The 9,181-nt window shown below is 44.7% G+C and overlaps 1 protein-coding gene across 2 annotated transcripts in view; it reads left to right on the top strand.

Moving 5' to 3' along the window:
- LOC138983243 (RNA-binding motif, single-stranded-interacting protein 3-like) overlaps positions 1-9,181 on the top strand; it is a 196,585-nt gene that overhangs the window by 8,034 nt on the left and 179,370 nt on the right. The window lies entirely within an intron of this gene.

The following is a 9,181-nucleotide window of genomic DNA, read 5'->3' as shown; positions in this document are numbered from 1 at the left end:
AGCACTGACAAAGCACTAGTAGCAGAGCTGTGAAAGCACTGACAAAGCACTAGTAACAGATATGTGAAAGCACTGACAAAGCACTAGTAGCAGAGCTGTGAAAGCACTGACAAAGCACTAGTAACAGAGCTGTGAAAGCACTGACAAAGCACTAGTCTTCTGGTCTTTGGTTCGTGAGTTTTACCTGCAAGTCTGGAACCGAAGGTGAGTGTTTGGCTGTAGTCGGCTCCTTTGTTTAGAAACATGTCGCGCGGTTTGGTTTATCAACAGTGGCGTGCAGGCTGCCAGGAGTTCGGCGTTCGTTGATCTACCCTCTCCCGTTACCCTCTTGTGTGTTGAGGTAGGTGTGCTCAGTGCTGGGTGCTTTGCGTGCTGAGTCAGCCACTGGAGTGGGGGTCAGAGGGTCGGTGAGTTTAGTGGGTTTTGGGTAGGGTGGGGGTGGGACAGACGGCGAGGGTGCAGGTATAGAGGGCGAGCGGAACAAAATACCCTGGGAGAAATGTGTGTGTGTGTTTGTGTGTGTGTGTGTGTGTGTGTGTGTGTGTGTGTGTTTGTGCTTGCGTGTGTGCGTCTGTGTTGGATCCCCTTGGCATACTTGTGCATGTTCGGACAAGTCCAAGAAGCAGAAGAAGCCTCGAGGAGAGACTATAACTCATAACTCATAACTCATAACTCATAACATTTTATTGATCCAACAAAGGAAATTAAATTGGTCATCAGCACATATAGGTCATTAATTAATAATTATAAAAGAATAAGAGAAGAAAATTCATAAAACCCATGATAACAAAAAAATATCTAAAGTAATATATGTACAACTACAATACCCTTTTTACTTGCACACTTGACACACCGACACACCAACACACATGCATACATACCTACATACATACCTACATACATACATACATACATACATACATACATACATACATACATACATACATACATACATACATACATTCCATGTTAAAGTGTAGTTAAGAACATCACAGTAATTATATCATTGTTTGGATTAACAGATAAGTTTTTATGTAAATGATGATAACAACAATCCATAATTAACGCTATTGCACTACCAAAAGAGGAGACCAACCAAACACCTAAAACCAATCACAGTAATCATCATCAGTTATCACAGGTATCGCAGTAGATTAGCCATCAGGTAGTTAGACTCAATTGGGCAAAATATAGTGTCAACACCATCACAACAGTGCTAAAGCTCATTATCACAGCACTAGTTATGATCAAAGGTCAAACAGTCATCAAATCATATTAAATCTATCACTAAGAGGTACATTTAAAAGGCATCACTGATAGTCTGTGGCCAGGACAATGGCTCGGTTGCTGTTAAAATATATCACAGCTGCAGGAACAAAAGAACGCCGAAAACGCTCCGTTCGACACCTAGGCATGAGAAACCGAGCGTTCCGTGTGATGCGGAGATCCATCAGTGCGTCGTGGAGGGGATGCCCTAGGTCGAACAGAATAGCTCTGGACTTACTGGCAAGCCTTCTTTCAACAAGGACTTCAAGGGTGTCAAGGCTCTGGCCTACAGTAGAACTCGCTTTCTTTATCAGCCTGTTCAGCCTGCCAGTGTCCCTTGCAGTGGCATTCCCTCCCCAACACACTGATGCAAACACCATCACACTGCACACCATACTCTGATAAAACATGTACAGCATCTTGTTACACACATGAAATGATCTCAGCTTGCGCAGGAAAAACAATCTTGACTGCGTCTTCTTAAAAACAGCATCAACATGATTAAACCAGCTTAGCTTGTTATCTAGAACTACACCTAAATACTTGTACTCGCTGACTATCTCAATCGCATCACCTTTGATGACTACAGGATGGACAGTGTCTTTCTTTTTGCGAAAATCAAAAATCATTTCCTTCGTCTTGCTTGCGTTTAATACTAAAAAGTTGGAATCACACCAAGACACAAAATCATCAATATGTTCTCTATACAAGCTCTCATCACCATCAAGAATACTACCAACCACGGCAGAGTCGTCAGAAAATTTCTGAAGATGACATGACTCTCCTTGTACTTTAAAATCAGATGTATACAGTGTGAACAAAAAAGGTGACAAAACTGTTCCTTGTGGTGCTCCGGTGAAAGTGTTAATCATGTCAGATGTAAAAGTACCATTCCATCGTACAAACTGTGGTCTATCTACTAAATAATCCAGAATCCATTTAACTGTACTATGATGCAAAGACATGTTTTGTAACTTCTGAGCCAGAAGATGAGGCTGAATAGTCTGAAAGGCAGAAGAAAAATCAAAAAACATAACTCTAACACAAGCAGAGCTCTTCTCCAGATGTGTGTACACAGAATGTAACATAAACAGTAGTGCATCATCAACCCCTACTTTGGCCCTGTATGCAAACTGCAAAGAATCTTGAAAAGCAGCAACTTGGACCTTCAAAACAGTCAACACCAGTCTTTCAAAAACCTTCATAATGTGAGAAGTGAGAGCTACAGGCCTATAGTCATTCAGACATGACACCTTAGGCTTCTTCGGCACTGGCACAATACAAGAAGTTTTCCAAGCAGATGGAATTTTGCACAAAGACAAAGACATGGAAAACATGGTGTGAAAAATCTTACACAGCTGATCAGCACAGATGGACAATACCTTAGGCTTGACACCGTCAGGTCCTGCTGACTTGTTTACCTTGGTCTTTTTCAGCTGTTTACAAACATCATCAACTGACAGTGTGACTGGCTCCTGTACAACAGAATCAGAAAAATTTCCAGAACTAACAATCTCATCCTGTTCATCCTTAAAATCATGGACATCAAACCTTGCATAAAATGTGTTGAGCTCATTAGCATAATCAGAACCTGTACCAGAACCATCCACTTTCTTTTTCTTTGCACAACCAGTTATTTTCTGCATCCCCTGCCACACTTCCTTAACATCATTACTCTCCAATCTTGCTTCTAGTTTCTTCCTGTACTGATCTTTTCCCTTTCTAATGGCATTTTTCAAATCTTTCTGAACGTTCCTTGAATCATCCTTATCCCCACTTGAAAAAGCTGCTCTTTTCTGTTTCAACAGGTCTCTAATCTCTCCTGTTATCCAAGGTTTGACATTGGCATACTGTGTGACCAGTATAGAATAATATATCGTGATTGTGTGACCAGATTCAATCAAGTGCCAACAGCCCGGTGCTCTTCACACACGGCCGTAAAGCTCGCAGTCTAATCTTTGTCTTGATCGATTTAGGGAGGATCTGTCCGGCAGTTTGGGAGGATTCCCTACAAGTTATGGAACATGTCTACTCTCCGCTGTCACGGCGTTATCAAAACTTATTAGGGCCGTCAGTCCGGCACGGCGTTGTCCTGTCAGTTCCGAGTTCAAACAATTCGCAGTCTTCGCAGATACTAAGCAAACGACTCGGAATATTCTGCTGCTAAGGTGCAAATGGTGAGGGGTGTGTGTGGTTGTTGGGAGGGAGTTGGAGGTGTCAAGTGGGGGGGGGGGGGGGGTAGGGAGGTCAAGGGGGGGGGAATAGAGGGGTAGGGGGCAACTGGGATGTTGCGGGCCAAGGTATTATGAATTACCTGCTTGGCATGAAAGTGTTGAGCAAGTTCAAACAATGATTCTTAGACTAGTAGATATAGTGCAAAGACTTGGCATACTCTACGATAGCAGCAATGATGCTTATTAATTAGTAGGCCCAGAGACTGTATACTCTATAGTCTCTGGTAGGCCTATTAGTAATGGAATGCGGAGGGATGGGGTGGGGGAGGGGGGGTGGGGGGGAGATGGTTGAGGCCGGAGAGGAAAAGCAGATAAGAAGCTTTTTAGCAAGGTCAAACATATCTCACACAGTGCTGGTCAAACGACTAGACATAAGGTATACATTCTACGGATAAGGAGCAGGAATGGTATGCGGAGTCAAGGTGGGATGGGGGGGGGGGGGGGGGGAGGGGGAGGGGGGAGAGAAGGAGAAGGGGGGGGGGGGAGAAGAGGTTTGAGGTTGGCGGTGGGGGTTGGGGCAAGTTGGTATGCAGCTGGGCAAAGCTATTTGGCAAGTGCAAACAATAATTCTCAGACTGGCATATAATATATATATATGTTACAGTGATAATGTATATTTAGGGAATAATGTATATTCCCTGAAAAAATCAGTGAATATATAATATATTATATTCCCTGTTTCAACAAGTGACTATGTATATTCCCTAAAATTTTTAGGGAATATACTTATTCCCTGAAATTTGAGGGCAAATTCTATACTTATTCACTGATTTGTATTTTGCACACACAGAGCCTTGATGTGAGGATGAAATGACACGACAATAGTGTAATAGGAACCATTTTAATGAGTGGTTAAAAATTACATAGATTACATAGATTGAAAGTAAAATAATAGTAAAACATAGTAAAACACTGAAAGAACTTTGTAAAATATTGTCACATTGTCATCGCTACTATCATTTGTTGTTGCAGGATACTTTGCTATGACACCTCGAGTTGCACTTTAGTTGTGCTTTATAGCAGGAACATTTCTTTGTTTGGCATCGTTTTGATCCGTTGCAGTTGCAGCGCACGAAGCCTTGACCACCGCAGTTGGAAACTTCTTGGACCGCTTTTCTAAGTGGCAAGGTTTTTTGGAGGTTAATGTCCTCGGGGGTGTACATTGCATACGAGCAAATATCGAATTGATTTCGGCTGAATTTGCCTTCAAGTACCCCGCTTTTCAAGCCTATTTTATATAGTCCACTGTCATCCTTGTCAATAATGACTCCGATGAGATTTCTCGGGTCTGTTCGCCCTCTGTCAAATGACGGTATTGGTACTGTCACATTGTCTCCAATGCTACCCTCGACTAAAACCCGACGACTTCTCTTTAGCATCCTTTGAGCTTGCATTTCTTGAACTTCATGTGCTCTCTTTCTCTGCTTGGACTAATATAAGCTTTGTTTAAGGTAGAGTAGTAGGGGGGCAAGATAGCACACCCATGAATAATGGGCTTGTTTTCGGTCACAAGACAGGCGGTTCTCTCCCTTAGAGCGCTCTTCTGGATCGGTACCACGCCTGGCAATTGTCACCGCACACCACCAAGACCCCGGGAGGATTTGCAAATCTGCGCCAGACGGGAGGGTTTGGAGTGGTTGTCCCCCTTGAGTTGTAGGCAGAGCTAACACTGCTTGTTGACTCTCTCGATATGAGTTTGTTAGCCAAGTTCTATTGTGTTCTTGTGTACAGCTTATATGTTCTTGAGTGTACTACTATTCTGATATGAACTTGTCAGCCGTTGAACTACCATTGTGTTTTTGTGTGCAGCTTATATTCTTGAGTGTTTTCTCGTCTTCAGTGCTGGCTCGGTGGAAATCAGTCAGTACATGATGACATGTTATCAAAGAGTATACACTCTTTGATGTTATATCGGTTTTCTGACTGAAAGTCGATGGCACTGGGACGAACAACCTCTGAGAGTTCTGGAAAACCTGGGGTGGGGTGTGGGGAGTAGGGTGGAGCGGGTCAGTTGAGTTGGTGCTACATTGACTAACGAGGATTATCTCAGTCTGTCATGCAGCTCGTATGCATTACAAACATGAAAACAGAAGGCACACATTTTCGTTGGAGTTCTGAAAACACCTGTTGTGGGTTCCATGTCAAGTATTTCTCGAATCGCCGGTGTTAACCTATACACGGACATACTGACGCACACATGAACGCACACACACACACACACATACACACGCAAACACACAAACACACACTCACACACGCACGCACGCACGCACGCTCACACACACACACACACATACACACCGGCACACACACAAGCGCGCGCGCACGCTCGCACGCGCACTCACATGCACACGCAGATAAACGTACACACACCCTCTCTCTCTCTCTCTCTCTCTCTCTCTCTCTCTCTCTCTCACACACACACACACACACGCGCGCGCATCATAGTAACGGCACACACACACACACACACACACACACACCCCTACTCTCAAACACACACACACACACACACACACACCACTGGCCACCGTCAACCCCTTACACTGCACTGCCCCCACCCTCCCCGCCTCCCTCCCTCCCGCCCCACTACCCCCCGCCAATACACTGACAATCTACATGCTCTCCACATTCCAGTGCCCAGACACATACAGACTGATGATAGCTGCACACCTGGGATATTCCACTGTTGCCCCATTCCTTTGATCTTCACAGAGTCCTTCATTACTCCAGCCACGTGACCTGCGTATGCCTGTGTCACTGTGACCATCTTGTAGCGTGGCGGCTTAGGATAACGTTTAATCGCGATTCAATATTAGGGAGATTTAATAAACGAAACGTCGGGACGTTTCGTTTTGAAGTTGTGGTAAACGTCATCATTTCGGGTGTCTCTCGCTGGAAAGGTGAAGGTCAACTGAAACGGAACGTGGAACGTCAAAACGCAGTCACGTTTTCCACCCCCAAAAAACGAACAATATTTCGTCAACTTTTGTGAGTATTTTTGCACACTAACAGTTTTATTTGTTGGCCATTTTATGCATTGCTAGATTCATCAACCCTTTCACAGTCTTTCAGCGCTGAGAATGTGTTCATTGGAGGTAGACAACTGTTGTGAACTGAAATATTTTGAAGGGTGCTGATCCTGGTACATTTATCCAACTTCATGGTGAGAAAGCAAATGGCGAAGCAGAAGTAGGTCATCGCATCGAATTTTTATTCTGGCTTCGTATGTGATTTTGTATAAACAAAGTCTGTGCGATTTATTTGGACTGAAAATAATCAAAGTATGCCCGATTCTGGACCACCTCCTGGGGTGTTTTTTTCCATTCTGATCGAGGACAGACGTGATAATTTCACTTGAAGATTTATCGCCCTTCCTTCATTCCGAAACGAAACGTGAATACATCTAAATCTTGTCTGCCGCCTATGCCGTCTCGTTTCACGTTCCGTTTCGCGGGGTGACTCATTCACCAAACGAAACGAGCTGCAAAACGAAACGTGCTGTCTCTTGAATCTCCCTATTGACGGCAACGAAGCTGAAGATGTGCTAAAGCTTTGCTGACACAGACGGTACATGCCGAGTCAGACAATACGTAGAGGTTACATGCCGAGTCTCAGTGGACGAGGTACGCGGATCATTAAAAATGCCAGCTTCAGCAAGAGGGGGGAATAAAGTGAAAGTCTTTGCTTAATTTTGGTTCAGATCATGTTCAGCAGCTTCCGTGTCAGGGCAAAAGTCTGTAGGTAAAATCAATGTTCGATCCGTTCGCGTACAAAGTCGCATATGCACAGGTTTTGATACCGAGTCAGTCATATGTCACAATGTTCGTCTTCCTGTTTCGCCAAGACAGGTGGCGACGAAGGGCGACCCCGGTGTTTTATTCAGTTTCGTTACCCCGACAATGATTCTATCGTTGACAACTGTTATGCCAGCCTGACATCAAGAATTATGGTCTCAGTATTTTGACGAGTGTGATGCAAAATGTGTTCAGCTTTACAGACGTAGACGATAAATGCCGAGTGAGACAACTAGCTAGCTGTTAATATGCCAACTTCAAACCAAGAATAATGGTCTCAGTATTTTGACGAAAACGAAGCAATCTTTGCTGAGCTTTATACAGGTGACAACTGCTTAATGAGACCAACCGTACCTCAAATGAAGAAATATGGTCTCACCACTTCGACGAATACAAAGCAAAGTGTGCTAAGCTGGACATAGCTAATAATTATATCCTGAGTGAGACAGCCAAAGCCAACGTCAGATGAGGAAAAGTGGCGTTTCAAGTGCACATGTCTGTGTCATCCTGGCTTCTCATCTTATGTGATTTACTTGAACAATTTATGTGGTTTATGCGCAGAAGAATCATGGAGATTTTAGAATCAACAAGAAGCTTTCAAAACATACACTAAGATGGAAAGAGATGAGAGTCTTTGCGTATTTCCTGCCGCAAGGGGTCATTTTCAAACCCCCAAGTGCTCTGAGGGACACCACCTGGCCAGAGGAGACAGCGCTACAAAAGAAGCTATACGGCCCCAGAGAGGACTTGGAGAGGACAGCACGTTTCGCCCTGCAGTCCGGACTGACGATCTAACAGCGAACGACAAGAAGAAGAAACCCCCAAAATGTGTAAAGGCACACGCGACAGTCGCGATTTTGTGTGCGTGTAGGCTTAAGTGAGTGTGTGTGTGTGTGTGTGTGTGTGTATAAGGGGTTTGCGTGCGTGCGTGGGGTTTGCGTGCGTGCGTGCGTGCGTGAGTGAGTGTGTGTTTGTGTGCGTACGTGTGTGTGCTATTCTTTCCTTCTTCCTTTTCTTCCACCAGTCAGTGTCTTATATTTCTCTCAGTCAGCGGTTGTGCATTTTTCCTGGCATGCTCGCTCACAAGCCACACTATATACTGGAACAGACCACTTACACGCTGGCATGTTCGCTGACAAGCCACACTATATACTGGAACAGACCACTTACACGCTGGCATGCTCGCTCACAAGCCACACTATATATACTGGAACAGACCACTTACACGCTGGCATGCTCGCTCACAAGCCACACTATATATACTGGAACAGACCACTTACACGCTGGCATGCTCGCTCACAAGCCACACTATATGCTGGAACAGACCACTTACACGCTGGCATGCTCGCTCACAAGCCACACTATATATACTGGAACAGACCACTTACACGCTGGCATGCTCGCTCACAAGCCACACTATATACTGGAACAGACCACTTACACGCTGGCATGCTCGCTCACAAGCCACACTATATATATACTGGAACAGACCACTTACATGCTGGCATGCTCGCTCACAAGCCACACTATATACTGGAACAGACCACTTACATGCTGGCATGCTCGCTGACAAGCCACACTATATACTGGAACAGACCACTTACACGCTGGCATGCTCGCTGACAAGCCACACTATATACTGGAACAGACCACTTACACGCTGGCATGCTCGCTCACAAGCCACATTATATACTGGAACAGACCACTTACACGCTGGCATTCTCGCTCACAAGCCACACTATATATACTGGAACAGACCACTTACACGCTGGCATGCTCGCTCACAAGCCACACTATAATACTGGAACAGACCACTTACACGCTGGCATGCTCGCTCACAAGCCCAGTATATACTGGAACAGACCACTTACACGATGGCATGCT

Source organism: Littorina saxatilis, linkage group LG12 (genome assembly GCF_037325665.1).
Source record: "Littorina saxatilis isolate snail1 linkage group LG12, US_GU_Lsax_2.0, whole genome shotgun sequence".
Taxonomy (NCBI): domain Eukaryota; kingdom Metazoa; phylum Mollusca; class Gastropoda; order Littorinimorpha; family Littorinidae; genus Littorina; species Littorina saxatilis.
This window is presented reverse-complemented; position numbering and strand designations above follow the sequence as displayed.